Raw genomic sequence first — 17,387 nt, 5'->3', positions numbered from 1 at the left:
GGGATAACGGTACCTCTCTGGGAAGACCACTGCAAGGAGTAAATAACGTAATGGCATGTAACAGGCACTGTGTATCTGGTCCTTCCCCTGCTCCAAACACATCGTGAGTATGCAGCCCAGTCTCAGATCCGTGACAATTGCTCCAGCAGGTAAATTATTTCATAAAATAAACAACTGTGTTAAGTCCCTTCCTGGACTCTTGATGAAGATTATTGGAGTTTGGGAAATAAAGTGTGGGTGCTGGGTTCACTCACTGGGCAATAACTATCAATCTAACGATAGTGAGACTAACAGATGAGCGTTTAACACACGCCAGCGACTGTTCTAAGTGCGTTACATACATTCATTCATTTAGTCTTGGCAACAACACTGTGAGGTTGATGTTATTATTTGCCCCGTTCTACAGAGGAAGATGCTGAGGCCCAGAGAGGTTAAGCAACATGTATATACAGCCGGCTAGTGGCAGGACTGGGATACAAACTCGAGTGGTTTTGTGCCACAGCCTGTACTCTGAACCTTGAGGCTACACTGCCCAGAAATGGCTCATTCCAGTTTTCCAACCTGATGGCATTTACACCGCGAACTATGCTGTAGAAACACACCTTGCTGCACCTCTCTTTGAATTGTAACAGTCTTAGGAGGCTATTATTCCCATCTTATAGAGGAGGAAACTGAGATACCGTGAAGGCAAGAACCTCTTCCATACACAGAGTGGATGGTGGAGTTGAGATTCGAATTTCAGCACAGCCCTCTCTTAACCATCACACAGGTTTATTACAAGGGGAAGATGGTGCATGAGTTTTAGAAACTGCCCAAGCTGAGTCCTGGGATGTCAATTAATCTTCAATCAGCATAACTGGATTCCAGGGCACCATGCAGCGCAGCTGCTCAGATCTCGCAGCTCTCCCTGGCCCCCCAGGCGCACCCCCACAGCTCCTCCTGCCAACCCCTCAGCATCATGCCCTCCTCCCTTCATCAGAGGGAGTCTCTGGGGCAGGATGTAGCCTCCTGGGTTCACTGGGCCCCCCAGTGTGTCCTCTGGATAGAATTCAGGGGGTCAGAGAACTTGAAAGGGGAAAATGACATCTTTGTGTTCACTGATCTTAACTGAAATTGGGCATTTCCTTTAGTTGTATGTCACTGATAGAAATAACCGCTAAATTCCTATCACATCATGTAGTTGCAGAAGCCTCGAAAGACCATTTACGTTTATCACCACTTCCAAGTTATGGTGCTTATTAGACCTGCCACCAGATCTCAGTATTTAATGCCTTAATAAAGAAGCACATGTATTGCTAAATTATCAATTTGTGTTTTTAATATTTTGATACTATTTTTAATGTAATTAGTATACTCTGTAATCCTATATATTTTTATTATATGCATTGGAACATGATATTCCCAGAAGTCTACAGGCTTCATCAGATTTCCAAAGATTCCCTGGCTCATGAAATATTTATAGCAATCCTTTGAGGTTGGACCCTATTATTGTTTTGTATAATTCCCATTTTACAGTGGGGGGAACTCAGGCACAGAGAGGTCAAGAAACCTGCCTAAGGACACACAGTAAGTGTGTAAGTGAAGAGCCAAGATTTGAATCCAAGACAATCGAGACCAGAGCCTGCCTTCTCGGCTGGCACACTGGGTCAGGACTCTTTGACCCCTTATGACCCCTCTTACAAGGGCCTCCAGACCATTCCTCTGTCTAGTACTTTCTTCAGTGGAATATAATTGATGTTTTGTCTCTTGGTTTTCCCTGAAAGACTCCAGCACCTTGAGGGCTCGCACTGGTTTTATTTCTCTCTGAATCCCTAGTACATGACACAGTGCTGAGCCCAAAAAAGCTTGCAAGAAAAAAAAGTTTTTGAATGAACAGTGTCTTCCAATCCATAATGCCTTATACATTGTCAGTGCAAAGATCCTTTTTTTCCTGGCAGAATTTTTATAGCATTTAAGAAAAAAAGAAAAAAGAAAAGGCCACACACCCAATAATTGGTCTACATTTTATAATGGCATTAGTACGGAGTTGTGCCTTTTTATATCACCTTTGATGTTTCCAAGAACGTTTAGATTCCTTTATCTTGAACCTGAAGTGTAAATGAGTGTGGAGAAGAATAAGCATTTAGTTTTGGAGAGAAGTAAACGGAGGCTGCAGGTGATTGGTTCCCGGCAGTAAAGCATAAGGTCAAAGGGCAGAGGCGGTGGAGCACAGCGGTGGCCTGGGTTCAACCCCTGCTCCACCCCCGCCATCCCCGGCTGACCTTGTGCAAGAGCCTCTCCTCTCCAAGCCCAGTGGCCTCATCCGTAGAATGGGGACAGTAATGGCCACCTATGGGGATTGTTGTTCGGATTACACGAGAGCATGTGTACCGTGTAGCACAAGTTTCTGGTACGTTGTGAGAACACAGGAAACACAGTCTCAGTGGAAGGATGTTTGCATGATGTTGGTGGTGTCACAGGGCGACTGCAACTGAGACAGCGTGCTGCAGTGACATTACAGATGGATTCTGGTTCCGACGCAGCCACATGCCTGGAACAAGACCCTGTCCTTCTCTGGACCTTGCTTTCCTGACCTGCAAAACAAGAGGGAGGACAGCATCAGGACGCAGGGCTCAGCACCCCTTCACTTGAAAGTACGCGTGGAATCTATTTGAAAAAGAAAAGTAGGGCTGCCCAGCTTAGAGACAAGTGGAACTCCTCACCCTCACCCCTCACCCCGAGGAGCTCTTGGAGCCCTGCCTTAGGGAGCTGGGACAGCTGGTTAGACACAGGTTAGCACCAGATCAGACCGATAGACTTGTCCTCTTTGGTGTGAGGAGGGAAAATAAAAGGTGCATGGGGAGGCGGGGGCGGAGGAGAGAGTCAGCAGATTTCCGTGTCTTTAGATGGGGTCCTGCTCCCAATAGTAACCTGGTCTGACACGTGTTCAAGCTTCCCCTGCCCAGCTCTTGGAGTGTATGATTCTCTAAGGAGAGGGGATTTCTGCCGCTCGTCCTCCACCCACCCCCGTACCTGATCGGTTCCCTTCTTTCCTCTGATTGAATCTCTTAGGATTATAAACCTTAAAGATTCCTGCTGGCATAACACCGGTACAAAAGCCTGACGACACAGGGCCCGTCTGCCAAGAGGTCTCTCTTGGGAGCTGAGCAATGATGAGAACAGGTGGCAGCCCCTCACACAGGTGCGTCCATGGCCACGTATAAATGACCTCCTGTACTTTCTATTGTTAAACCACGACAGGGGAGACTAGATTGGGAGAGAAGACGGTGGGGTCAGCTCAGGCCCTAATTATGCTAGGAAAACCCACTGAGCAGATCTTCTTCCCCAAATAACTTTGCTAGTGGTAAAGCGTCTTCTATTGTTGCTGGAAAAGGGGTTTTTAAAAGAGGTTAACATGCCATGTAATGAGTGCAGGGTGACAATGCTCCTTGCATCAAATTAAAATTGTAAGAGGGACACAATAAAACAAGAGTATTATGAGTATCCAGCTTTATATATTATTATCGGACTGCTTGATTGCCCTACATACTTGGGAACAAAAGAAAGGGCTCCAAATCGTGGATTTGAACTGGCAAGCACCAGCCCTACACAGAATCTGGGCAGACCAGGAGCACAGCCATCCAGCTAAGGAAAGTCCTGGAATATTAAGAAATATCCTTATGATAAAGCAGGAGGACAATGGAACCGAAACGGTTTCATGGAAGCAGCAGAAAGAGAGGGGTATGTATGAATTTGGAGCCCAGTGGCTCTAGTTCTGTGCTGTGTGACCTCAGAGTAGTCGCTTCACCTTTCTGAGCCTCCATGTCCCCACACTGTTATTTCGTCCTGGTAAAGGACGGTTGTGACAGTAGGATTGTTGTATTGAAGAGCTGTTGTGAGGACAGCAGGTGTGAAAGTACTTTGTCCACTGTAATGGGTGCTCGAGGTCTGGGGATTGAAGATAACTGACAGGGCTTTATGTTGATTTCTTCCCTATTCCCACCTCTCCCCCCCCCTTCTGAAGCCCGGCTGCCATCTATAAATTTACTACTAGTAACTCATATTTATTAAGCAATTGTGAAGGGCCAGGTGTTATTTCACTCAGTGCTACTGTAACTTTATGTTATTATGTTATTGTTATTAACTCCATCTTATAGACTAGGAAACAGAGGCTAAAAATGGTTCATAAGCCACCCAAGGCCACAGGACCGGTAAGTGGCAGGAATTTAAACCCAAGACTTTCTGCCTCTAAAACCTCTTAGCTCTTATGCTGTATTTGCCTCTAAAATATCCTTGACAAGCTGCTTCCAAACTGTGCTTGAACACCTCTGGGGATGAGGGGCTCATTACCACCCCCACCCTTCTCCTCACAATGAGTGCTCTCCCCTGACACATAAAGCATTATTATGGTGATATTATTATCTGTACAGTAGAGTAATTGGAGTAGATGCTCTCTTAAGGTCCATTCTAGAAACATCACTTTAAGAGCACGAGCATTTACAGACAAATCCAACCTGGCTACAGAGGAAAGGATTAAAAATCTCCCTATGAAAATGGAAAACACTGAGTAAGAGGTGTGTGTGAATGGGGCCAATTAATCTTCTTTTGCCGATCCCCGTAAAAAAAAAACATTTGCTGGAGAGGAGGTATTTTTCCCCCCACAGACACATGGCACGATTTTGAAATATCTCCAAAGAAGGAAAGATGACTGAGGAAATACAAATCTATTAAATGCGCAGGGTGAAAAGAAAAAGGGGCTTCCATAAAAGGATTTCTAAACCATATCAAAGGCTTCTGAGGTCAGGGAGGGCTGTCGGAACACTACCAATTAGAGTTAAATGGGAAACCAGCTTAAATTTCAAAATTAAAGATGAAGAGCTGCAATTAACCTGTCTTCTAACAGAAAACATAGCCCTTAATGCTCAGCGTAATTTAATATTTCAAAATTATGACCACAAGCATCTAAGGCTCCTGTTCGACAATATAAAACAGACAATAAAAGCCTCAGTGGGGCTCTGGATATCATGGGTGAGATGGCGTGTAGGAATAATGCCAGTACAGGGTGACTCTGAAGTCACAATGGCTGACCTGGCACAGACACCGCTAGAGCTCCCAGCAGGACACGAATCCACGAGGCTTGGCTCTGTTTTCCAAAGCCCCCTTCTCTGGCCAGCAGGAACCATTTGATTTGTGTTTTGTGGACTTTAATAGGGTGGATTATGCTTATGTGAGTGGAAAAAAACAAAACAAAAAAACCCCTCAACCCAGGCTGTGCTGAGACAGTCCATGACTATTCTAGCAGGTTCCTCTAAATCAGTGCTTCTCAACCTTGGGGAGCTTTGAAAATGCCTCCCCCCCGAGCCCTTCACACAGACCAGAAAAGGCCAGGGCACCAGGAAGTTTTAAAGCTCCCTGGTTAATTTTCATTGGCACCCAGTGTTGAGAACTGCTGCTGTAAAAAACTGTGGGCCCAACAAGGAAGAGAGAGTGGACGTTTGGAATATGGTCAAGCCTTGATTATACTGGAATCAACAGGATGGCACCTGACGTGCTGGCAGTGAGCTGTACAGATGAGAAAACGGGTGCATGAGAAATTTCCCTCCTGGGAGGCAAGAGCCCAGATAGCTGAATAGAGCAACCATGTAGACTTCAACCCCTGACAAAGTCTTAGAGCATAAAACCAGGATTTAAAAACCTAGGGCTAAGAATCTGGGTTTCCATGTTGGTGATGATTTGTGGACACTCCAAATGTGTGAGGTCCCTCTTGGTGGCTGGCCTTCCCCAAGAAAGATGGAGCTGGGGGTGGCCAGATGGCTCCTTTGGTTAGAGTGCCAGCTCTTAATAACAGGGTTGCCGGTTCAATTCCTGCATGGGCCATTGAGCTGCAACCCCCGCAACTAGATTGAAAATGGCGACTGGACTTGGAGCTGAGTTGCGTGCGCCCTCCACAACTAGATTGAAAGACAACGACTTGACTTGGAGCGGGTGGGTCCTGGAAAAATACACTGTTCCACAATATTCCCCAGTGAAAAAAAAGAAGAATGGAGCAGCTGAAACGCCCTTCTGGAGCTCTCCAAGCCCTCCTCCTGGCCCCGAACCAGCTTCCCCTTCATTCTCCGTGACTCTTCTCCCATTGCCTGGGTGACAGTGTGGGGGATGGGGAAGACAGCCCACTCTGCAGACAGATGACTTCACACCCAGAGGCTCCCCTTACTGAGTGATCTTGAGCAAGGAGTCCCCCTTCTCAGCTGGCTTTGTTTCCTCATCTATAAAATGCAGAGAATCATAGGACTCACAGGGTGAGGGGTGCACAAGGTCTTCCATGTGAGTCCCCGACGTGGGCCCTGGCACAGGTAGCCACACGTGTTGGCCCCTGCATGGACCCACCCTCAATATCTACCACGTCTGTGCTCTGCCGTGTGCCAGCTCATGCTTCCTGCCTCCCAGCTTTTGCCTGCCCAGTACTCTCCTCCTGGGCCTTTCCAGCTCCTCCCTCCTGCCCAGTCCTGTTGTTTGCCCCGGTGCTGGGTTAGGCGCTGGACCTATCACTTTTTCCTCCTTTCGCATCTTCTCCATCCTAGACTTTAGGTTTTAAAGCTCCAACAGGACTGCTCTCCTCTCTGACCCTTTACTTCACCTGCGTCCCACCTACACTGAGAATTCCCTGAGTCCAGTATCTATGACTTTTACCACCCAGAGGACAGTGTGGGGTTCCAGAAAAAGCCTGTGCTTTAGCACCTAATCCTCATAGCAAGCCTATAAGGCAGGTCCTATTACTATACAGATGAGGAAACTGGGGCAGAGGTTAAGTCACTTGCCTAACGTTGAATAGCCAGTTCAGAGCTGGGACTCGAAGCCAGCAGTCCTGGCTCTTAACTGCTTTGGGATATATCCTTGTGGAGTGAGACTCCACCCTACAGATGAGAATAAACAGGAAGGTGAAAGAGCTACTGAGGAGATGCTGTGAGTCACCCTGGAGCAGAGAGGCTTGTCACCAGTGTCGGGGCCTCAAAGAAGCCACAAGAACACTGAGTTCCCTTCCCATGACTATCTGTGTGGACCACCCCCCCGAGATGGGGTCAGAGGTCGCTGACCAAGCATTCCATGTGGAGTGGCATCCACTAGTGCCCAGGGATTGCCAAGCCCTCTTCCAACCCACCCTGATGGGCACCTTTGCGTCCAACTAGGACACTTGTAAACCTTCCCCCAGCCAGAAGGAGGGGGCCCTGGGCACCTAGAGTGATGGTGGTGGCATGAACGGGAAGACCGTGCCCTGACCGAGGTCACACCTGAAGGAAGAAAGAAGCAACGTGAAACCTCCCATCTAGCAAGACAAGCGGGGAGCTCAGTAATAACACACTGTGCACCCAGTCTTTCTGTGGGCTCGAGCTTTGCTGCCCAGCCCCAGCCCTCTTTCTTCCCGTGCTTCTTGCGCCTGGGCTCCAATGGCCTTGCCGATGCCCTGGCAGCTCCTCTTGCCCACAGCCCTCCTCACACTTCTCTGGAAACGTGCTGTCCACACTGCCTGATGCTTCCTCCCATGGCCTGTGCTACCCTGTGGGTGGGGCTCTCCCCGAGGATGGAGCCTGCTCTTCCTCATCTCTGCCCCCATGTCAGCCCACAGCGCACGCCCAGTAGGCCCTCAACGCCATGGCTGGCTGCATGGATGGTGCTCCCTGCTAGTCTACAGAGCCAACTGGTGCCGTTCACCTTGACCTCTGTGAGACACATGGCTCCTGGGAACCCCCCTGCCCCATGTCTCCCTCACTTCACTAAACAATAGGCTCTTCCAGGCATCCCGGCTCTGCCACATCTGTGGGTCTTAGGAACTCCTCAGAGCCTCAGTTTCCCCATCGATAGAAGGGGACGATCGCCCTTGCCCTACAGAGTCAGTTGAAGATATAACAAGCTGCCATGTAGAAGGAGACTTGTACAGGGGCTGGTGGCAGGAGACTCTGGCAGTCACTGATTCCCTGTGGGGGTTTTCCCTTCCAAACTGTCAGCGCACATGGCTTTCATTTGGCTCCACCGGTGTCCCTCTCCCAGGTTTTAGGCAGTATAGGGCTCCAGGTCCATTCTGTGGGACCCCTCTCCCAGCCCCCTTTGCTGTGAGTGGGATGAGAACTAAGCCAGGCCCGTTACAGGGGTCCCAGGGCCCATGGCAGAGGGACATCAATTTCTCCACAAGCCCCCTCTGCACAGTGAGGGCCCTTTGCCTCCTTGCTGTCACCTCGCCTGGAAAGGGTGGCATCATGGAAGGGCATCCAGGGTAGGGGGACACTTGGGCAGAACCTAAAACTGTGGCTGGTGGTGGTCGGGTGCCCCGTAACCTGTTTTGAATCCCAGCAAAGCCCCTGAGGGGCCTCCAAGCTGCAGCCCCAGTGGCTAAACCTGCAGAGACAGGTTTCACAGACAAAATCAGAACAGGAACAGTTTGAAAATTCAGGGTGGTTTTAGACCCAGAGAACCAAATGTTCGGAGCAGAACACAAAGCAGGTCTGCTCCATGGAGCAGAGAAAGAAAACACTGGACTCTTTTTTTCTCCCAAGCAAAACAACATAACCAGTTTGGATTGTCCAGGACTTGACCACATCGACCGTTAATGGAGGGTCTGCTTCTGCCACTTGTAACCCTGAAAAAAAAGACACAAAACTCAACAAGGTGTTTTTCTGATTCCAAGGACAGGACAGCCCTTCAGTGTTTGTTTTCACATTCACAAACCGGGTCTGTCCCCCTGGCAATGCAGAGAGATAGGCAAACATGATTCTTTTTCTTGTTTTATAGGTGACTAAATGGAAGCTCAGAGAGGTGAAGAAACTTGACCTGATCACCCAGCTAGTGAGCGCTAGGCTGGGATTTGAACCCACCTCACCACCAACTAGAAACTTTCCCATTGTGTTCTGCGGTTCTGGGGCGAAGGGGTGGGGAGTTGTAGGGATGACGAGCAAGCAGGTTTTTGGGTTTCTTCTATTTTTCTTTCTGTCACCGGCTACAGCAACTGCACACACAGAGCAGAGCACTTGAAGGGCTGTCTAGAAAGCAAGAAGCATGGGATGGGAGGAGATTGGGGATATTCACACATGGGTTAATTTCTGTTCCTGTTACACATTAGAGATATTTGTTCCTCTTCTATATCAATTGAGTTTCCACATAAGATTTCATTTGAAGAAAGGGATAAACAGCTTAAAAATAATTAGAAACCAGTGCACCAAACCAAGTCAGTCTGCAGCTTGTGCCTTCTGGATGGGTTTGTGATGGGGTGGTTTTCTGTGTGACAGTGTAACCACGAAGCTTACAAATCAAACAGAGGCTGCACGGCCGTGGAGAATGCCAGCACAAGGGCCTTGGGGATAATGCCTCTTTGCTGAATTTGAATTTAAAATCTTTAGCTATTCAAAAATGGGCAACAGTCCCCTTGATATTAGCAAGACTCAGGCAGCCACCTCCCAAGACAAAGCTCTGGGGAAGGTTTGGTAAGATTTGGGCTCCAGGGCGTGGCCTTCCAGGCAGGTTAGCTCCTGATCCCATGCCAGTGTCCCCGACCTCTAGGCTGGGCTGACACAGGGACTGGCACCGGCCAGCACCCCACCTCTGAGCCCTGTCCCTCAGGCATTGGGTAACGGGGTTTTCGGTTATCTAGCAAAACATGCCCGACTTCTTGGGTACCTCAAGGGGGCCTCAGGCAGATACTCTGGCAAGGCAACTTAAGAGAGAGGTGGAATTTGGGGGAAGCCTCTCATTCGCTCAGATAGCTGCAGAGGCTAAAACAGCAATTTCCTTTTGGTGGTTGGACATGGTGTTCCCAGAGGAACATGTGGCCCCCAGGTGCTGGTGGGTAGCCTCTGTCATCCCTGACACTTTCCTGCTGCTGTGTCTGCTTAGAGCCAGAGCAAACCTGCCCAGGAGTTGGCAGTTCATACAGCAGCGGGAGCCAGAGCCAGGATCACCGGGCTGAATAAGACATGGTCTGTGCCCCTAGGGAGCAGGGGACGTGCCAGGAACCTCTGCCCCACCAGCCAGTGGTTTCTGGAAGTAATGACTATGGCAGTAGCCACTATAATTTATTGAGGGCTAAGTACTCTACGTGCACTATCTCATTGAATTGTCACTACCATCCGATGCAAGGTGAGTCTTGTTTCTAGCTCCATTTAATAGATGAGGAGACTGAGGTTCAGAGAGGGTAATTCAAATGGTAAGTAGCAGAGCAGAGACTTGAATCCAAGTCTGCTACCCAAGCCTTTACCCTTGACCAAGCTCCACTGTCCAGAGCCAGTGTGTCTGGAGTAAGTGGGACCCCACCCCACCCCATCGCTATGCCTGGGCTCCTGCCTTAGTTTCTCTATATCATATGTTCTCAGTGGGGGCAATATCGTCCCCAAAGGGGGCAACAACTGATTTTTTGGGGGGAGGTGGCAAAAAAAAAATCTTACTTTTTAATGTATAAAGCATACTATAGATATATAGCATATCTGTAATATTAAAAGTTTATGGGGGATGCAATTAAGAAAGAAGTGCTTGAAACATAGTAGGTGCTCAGTAAACGGTCATTCCCCCCTGCCCGGCCCACTGCAGCCAAATGTGGACTGGTCTCATTGGGAGCTTTTTTGGATAAGCCAAGTCTCTACCTAGCTCCACTCAGATGCCAAGGCCCCAGCACACTCCATGCCCAAGTCTGCATCCATGAGGACCCAAGTTCACCCCCAGCATCCTTGGTTTCTTCTTGGAGGCCCTGGCTGCCCAGAGTTGCCTGTTGGGACTTGTTATAGGTTAAACAGGTACAGGCTTAGCTCAGCTCAAAAGAAACTTGAACACTTCAGGTCGTTGTTGTCAATTCTCCCAACACAGGGAAAGAGGTAATTGTCAATTAACGAGCCCATCAACTGAGGTGGGAGGAAAATCAATAACATGGACCAATACAGAACGTTCTAATGACAGGATTCTAGGAACGGGCGCCTTTCAAATAGGTACATGGAGTAATTGGCGTCTCCTTTGTGACCCGTCCGGCGGACTCGACAACTCTCCAATTAACATGTACCGTTGACAGCACACAATTATTTGGGTTCACTGTGCCCCAGCCAGTGTTTGTTCAATCAGAACTTGCAAATACAGGGAAAGTGCCCAGAATAGTAAATGCAGGGTGGCAATGGGGGGGAGCCAAACAGCGAGTGGGTTTTAAAGGAACCCTAGACGTGGGATTTCTTTTCCAGAGAGTCTCCCTGAGTCTCAGTTCAGATACTGGTTAAAAGCCCTGTTCTGGCCAACCTGACTGGACCTGTCCCCATTCCCACTGAGGAACTCAGAGAGGGCTGGCTATGATTTGGCCAGTATAGCACCCGCAATCTATCAGAGAGAAGGGGATCACCCCCCATCCTGTCCCATTCGAGTTAGGAAATAACTGGGGCTTTGCATAAGAGGGTCCCTCTGCCTGGAAGGCCATTTCTCATCTTTTCCACTTGGATCATTCGGAGCCATCCAAGTCAGAATCTGAATCCTCAGGGATTCTTCCTGGACCTCGCCAGGCTAGGTCAAGGGTCCTTTCCCCACGTATCTATAGCATCCTGTGCTCACTCCTCCTTAACACTTAAGACATTGGGTTATTTCCTGGTTCATCTCTCAGTTTCCCTCCCTTCCCTTTGATGTTGGAGACTAAGTATCATTCATCTCTAAGCATCAGCACTTAGTATCGAAGGTGCTCAGTAAATAGTTGTTGGATGGATGGATGGATGGATGGATGGATGGATGGATGGATGGATGGATAGGGCAAAAAAGAGTGGGTAAGTGGATGAATGGATTTGTAAGTACCTGGAAATGGGTAACTGGGTGGGAATGAAGATGGACGAGAGGATAGAGGATAAGTGGGGGATGCATGGGGGTTGGGTGGATAGAGTGGGAGGATAGATGGGGGGGTAGAAAGTGGGTAAAAAGACTGTTGTGGGGGTGGATTGATGGTGTGGGTAAGCATTTGGAAAGCGATGTAGCACAGTGGTTAGGCATGTGAGCTCTGGAGTTAGAGGTCTTGGGTTGAATCCTGGGTGTGTGATCTTGGGCAAATAAATCATTTCCTCCAGGCCTCAGTTTTCTTATCTGTAAAATGGAAATAATAATAGTATTTCCTTTTAAGCTTGTCGTGAGGCCTAAATTATACCTTGGTTCCTTGCCCTTCCTAGCCTTCTCCTCATAGAATCAGCTTTTAGCAATGGAAGAGAATCCAGAAGCCATGTCCTTTGTCACTGAAGATGCCAAAGCACAAAGCAGTGAGGCAACGGAACTCGGTTCCTCTAACCAGGAGCAGCAGCGCCTGGATTTTGCATCCCTCCATTCACGTGTACATGCACAAGACTCATTCAACACCCACTTATGCGCACCCGCTGGGTGTCAGGCATTATGCTAAATCCTGGGGTTTACAGTTGTGATTAAGACAGACCCTGTCCCTGTTCTCCTAAACCTCACCATCCTCTAGAAAAGACAGCCATGAATGAGGAATTTGCATGAGTCAAGTGTGCACAAATAAAGAAATGAAATGAACAAAAATAAAAACTGTGAGAGCTGTGAAGGAGACATTCATGGTGCCGGGAGGGTGTGGGGTGTCAGAGACTGTTCCCAGGAGGAGCGAACATTGAGGTTATGGCCCAAAGGACGCTCCTCTAAAACAAACAAATAACAAACAAAATAGAAAAAAAAAAGACTCCTTTCAAAACAGCAGGTCAACCTGAAGGGTACCTAGGAATAAACCTAGCAAAAGAGGTGCCTGATCTTTTTTTTTAATGGAGAAATTTATAAAGCATTACAGAAGGAAATAAAAGAACTGGGCAGACTGAGGGGTGATGGGAAATGAGAAGGAGGGAGCTTCTAGAAGGCAAGAGGGTCCCCCGGTGCCTACGCCAGGGAGACTCTGTATGGACTGAGATGAAAGTCAATGGAAAAAGCAAAGAGCAATTTGGAGTCTGGGCTCTGGGCACTTGAGTAAGATTTCTTTCTGGTAATGGGCTGTACTTTCATGCCCACTTGTGACAAGCATAGCTAATGCACATGCAATTTTGTAACCAGCTTTTTCCCCACTTAACAATATAGAATGGACATTTCCCATATCATTAAATAGTGCTTGATATAAAACTGTAAAGAATGGTTCTCCAAGGCAGACAAGCACCGATGTTTTCCCTATTTTAGAGACGAGAACAGTGAGGGGTGGGGGAAGGAAGCTAACATTCATGCAGCATCTACTACGTTTAATTCTTACACCTACGCTGAGAGGCAGACTTTTGCCTTCACCTTGCAAAGGAAGAGATGGGGGGAATGCAGGTTCCAGCTGCTCATTCACAGGGCTGGGACTCGAACCTGGGTCTCCAGGGATATTGGTTCTGTGCTGCTTCCCAGAGCTGAGGGTAGGGACACACTATGCCTGTCCTTTGTCTCCCTCAGTGCTGTCACATGTTATGTGGAAGGACATTCATTCAGCCATTCAACACCTGGGTGCCGGGTGCCCACTTTGCCTGACATGGTGCTAGAACTTGGGAGGCAGCGGGGAAAATAACCAGGATCCTGCCTTAGTTTCCTAGGACTGATATAACGCATTACCATAAGTTTGGCAGCTTATAACAAGAGAGATTTATTGTCTCATAGCTCTGGAGGTCAGCAGTCTGAAATCGGGGTGTTGGGAGGGCCTCGCTCCTCTGAAGGCCGTAGGGGAGGACCCCACTTTGCTTCATCCAGCTTCTGGTGGCCCCTCATGTTCCATGGGCCATCTTCACATGACCCATGTCTGTGCCTCAGACTCTCTTTTCTCTTATGTGGCACCATCCATTGGACTTAGGGCCCAAAATCCAGGATGATCTTGTCTTGAGATCCTTAATTATATCTGTGAAGACTATTTCCAGTTAAGGTCAAATCACAGCCACAGGGGGTCAGGACTTGGACATATCTTTTTCGGGGACACAATTCAACCTATTACACTGACCCACATGTTAGTGGGGGGAGAAATGAAGAACAAATAAACATACAGCCTGTCAGATGGTAGTAAGTGCTATGGTCAAGGGGGAAAGGGAGAGAGGAAAGAGGGAGTAGGAAGGAGCGGCTGTTGCAATTCTAAAGGGGATGCTCAGCAAAGGCCTCCCTGTGAAGGTAAGCAAAGGGGAGGGCAGTGACAGAAAAACCCATGTAGGTATCTGCATGAAAAGTATTCCAGGGAGAGAGAAGAGCAAGTTTAAAGAGCCCCAAGGAGGGAGCACGCCTGGAAAGAATCAAGCACGGAGAAGAGAAGGAGGTAGGAAGGCCAAGCAGTAGTGAGACCCGGATCAGAGGAAGCCTGGTGGATCAGGGCTACTGCAAGTGAGTTGGGGGCCGCTGGAAGGTTTTGAGCAGAGAGGTTGGTATAACAGAGGAACGCTGGCTGCTGTGCGGAAACCACTGAGGAGGCAAATGCAAAAATCTAAGCGAGAGGTGCTGGCTTGGGCCAGGTGGCAGCAGCAGAAGTGGAGAGGGTTGGTGGGATTCTGGGTACACTTTGGAGGTAGGGTCAACAGGATATCCTGACGGATGTGAAATGTGCAGAGAGGAGTCCCGGATAACAGCAAGGTGTTTGGGTCTGAGCAACGGGAAGGATGGAGTTGTCAGTAACCGAGTTGGAGAAGGCTGCTGGTGGGGTAGAATTATGGGAAAGATTAGGAATTGAGTTTTGGACATGTGGGGTGTGAGGTGTCAATTAAAAAGACAGGCTGGTTGGGTCGTTTGATATTTGAGTCGGGTTTGGGGCAAGGTCTGAGCTGGAGATAAAAATGCGGGAGTTGTCAGCATAGAGACACGATTTAAAATCACGTGTGGAATGACTATAAAGAGGCCCAAGGAATGACTTTTGCAGAGGACACCCCAACATTAAGAGATTGAAGAGGGGAACCAACACAGGAGGCCGGGAGGCGTGACCAGTGAGGTGGGAAGAAACCCAGGGAAGCGAGGCCTTGGGAACCACACGGCAAGTGATCAATTGTATCAAATGCTGCTGCTGGGACAAGGAAGATGGGCAGAGGAGTGACTGAGCGTCTCTGGGGACAGCAGTTTCACTGGAGTGGTGGGGACGGAAGCTGACTGGAGCGGGATGTAAAGAAGTGGGGGGAGAGGACCTGGAGACCCCTCACAGAGAACTTTAATAGGTGCTTTGCTCTAGCTGGGCAGAGGGAAATGCAGTCGTACTGGAGATCACAGTGGGCTCCAGAGATGTTTTAGAATTTTCTAGGAAGGGAGAGATAACAGCGTGTTTGTGTGCTGATGGAACGATCCAAGAGAGGAAATCTCTGGAAGACGTGCTGCAGGGAGCCAGAGTGGCTGGGACCCGGAACACAGAGCTGGGTGGCCCTAGACTCAGGGACAGTCAATCCCGTTACAGGAGGGAAGGCAGGGGACTCGGGCACACGTCCTGGAAAGTGGGGACATGGGGAGGCAGGAGCTCTGGAAAGTTTCATCCAACTGCTTCAATAGTCTAAGTAAACCAAAGCAAGGCCCTCAGCTGCGGGTGGGGGTGGGGCAGGAAGTGCTGGGGTTCTGTGGCAAGAGGAGACGGCAGGTCTGGGAGAGGGAGAGGGCACGTGCTGGGGAAGATAAACAATGCGATTGGACGCAGCAGAAAGGGCTCACTTGAGAGCTGCTTGCTACGTGCTGGTTGAAAGGCCAAGGGAACAAATGAAGGATTCTGAGCTCCATGGGGGCAGCAAGCCCTCTCGGTCACCGCTATGCTGTTCTTAGCATGGAGCCTAGAACTTCACACACGTTTGTTGATGACTGAATGAATGAACGAGCGTGTGACTAGTGAAGGAAGGGGTTGTTCTGACGGTCTGAGAATGTTTTTCTCTCGACCACCACAATCTCCTTTTCCCGGAAGATACAGTGAGACCCCAAGCAGCTGTAACACCCGTGGCATCAGCCATATTGCAGGAAGTTAATTAACTCCAGGGTGTTTTACCTTCTGTTCTCAACAGTGGAAAGCGAGCCTGTGTTCCTGACAATCTCAATTAGCTCCCACTTTTCTTGAGCTCCTCTACCCTGACTAGAAGGCTGGTGCTGAGGTTGCCAGCCTGTGTGTGGGCAAGTAAGAGAGCCTGGCTTTCCCTGATGCCTTCCCACCCTCTCAGACCCAATGGGTACTCCCTGCGCTGGGTGTGCCGGAGACAACAGAAAGATGAGGTCCTGAATTATCATGCAAGGTGTCATGCGGGGTCTCTGGTCCCGCTCCCCACGTAAGAACGCAGGACATGGTGAGGCCAAAAAGGAACACCCACGGAGCCATAGGTAGGGGAGTCAGACCACTACAGTCTCGCTGGCGGCTGGGTAGGAGACACAGGAAGCAGGAGCCACACTATCTGCAACCCGCTGTCCGCTTCTCTGCCAACCAACCTCACTTGCTAACTGCAATCCGCGCTTGCTAGCCCAGCCACCATCTTCTTGCTAGCCCCCATTTTCTGCTAGCGTAGCCACGGCCGTTATACTAGTGGCCAATGGCTCACTGGTTACAGCTGACAACGGCCAACTAGCCACAGCTGATGGCCATCCAATCACAGTTGATGGCCATTTACTACCTGAGCCAGCACCTTTCTATGTGAGGCCGAGAGCCTGGAAACTGCTTTCTGGGGCTCTGTCCCCACACTCCATCCCTACAGGCTCTCGCCTCACAATCTACGCGACAAGCATCTTCCGCGAGGGGCCCTGTGCGAGGAGCCTGGAGGTGAATGCAATATCCTGGACACAGCCAGGCTCTCTGGGCACAGCCAGGGTTTCTCAGGGTACCAACAGTCCTTCTGGGCACAGCCAGACTTCTTAGGGTACCACCAGTCTCCCCGGACACAGCCAGGGTTTCTCAGGGCACCACTAGTCCTTCTGGGCACAGCCAGACTTCTTAGGGTACCACCAGTCTCCCCGGACACAGCCAGGGTTTCTCAGGGCACCACCAGTCCTTCTGGGCACAGCCAGACTTCTTAGGGTACCACCAGTCTCCCCGGACACAGCCAGGGTTTCTCAGGGCACCACCAGTCCTTCTGGGCACAGCCAGGCTTCTTAGGGTACCACCAGTCTCCCCGGACACAGCCAGGGTTTCTCAGGGCACCACTAGTCCTTCTGGGCACAGCCAGACTTCTTAGGGTACCACCAGTCTCCCCGGACACAGCCAGGGTTTCTCAGGGCACCACCAGTCCTTCTGGGCACAGCCAGACTTCTTAGGGTACCACCAGTCTCCCCGGACACAGCCAGGGTTTCCCAGGGCACCACCAGTCCTTCTGGGCACAGCCAGACTTCTTAGGGTACCACCAGTCTCCCCGGACACAGCCAGGGTTTCCCAGGGCACCACCAGTCTTTCTGGGCACAGCCAGGCTTCTTAGGGTACCACCAGTCTCCCCGGACACAGCCAGGGTTTCTCAGGGCACCACTAG

General features: G+C 49.6%; 1 long non-coding RNA gene across 6 annotated transcripts in view; it reads right to left on the bottom strand.

The window, feature by feature from the left end:
- Positions 1-1,989: 1,989 nt before the first annotated feature.
- LOC109455113 (uncharacterized) overlaps positions 1,990-17,387 on the bottom strand; it is a 69,468-nt gene continuing 54,070 nt past the window's right edge. For 3 of the 6 annotated variants that reach the window (XR_016018359.1, XR_016018360.1, XR_012497580.2), the window contains 2 exons: positions 8,310-8,611; positions 1,990-2,573 (listed from right to left, as the gene is read on the bottom strand). This is a non-coding gene — a long non-coding RNA (uncharacterized LOC109455113). The remainder of the gene's footprint in view (positions 2,574-8,309; positions 8,612-17,387) is intronic. The other 3 variants (XR_016018358.1, XR_016018357.1, XR_012497579.2) reach the window with 1 other exon arrangement.

This window comes from Rhinolophus sinicus, chromosome 14 (assembly GCF_057876585.1).
Source record: "Rhinolophus sinicus isolate RSI-liver-muscle chromosome 14, RSI-T2T, whole genome shotgun sequence".
In the NCBI taxonomy this organism is placed as follows: Eukaryota; Metazoa; Chordata; class Mammalia; order Chiroptera; family Rhinolophidae; genus Rhinolophus; species Rhinolophus sinicus.
The sequence above is the reverse complement of the archived record's forward strand: the minus strand, read 5'-3'. Positions and strand labels throughout refer to the sequence as shown.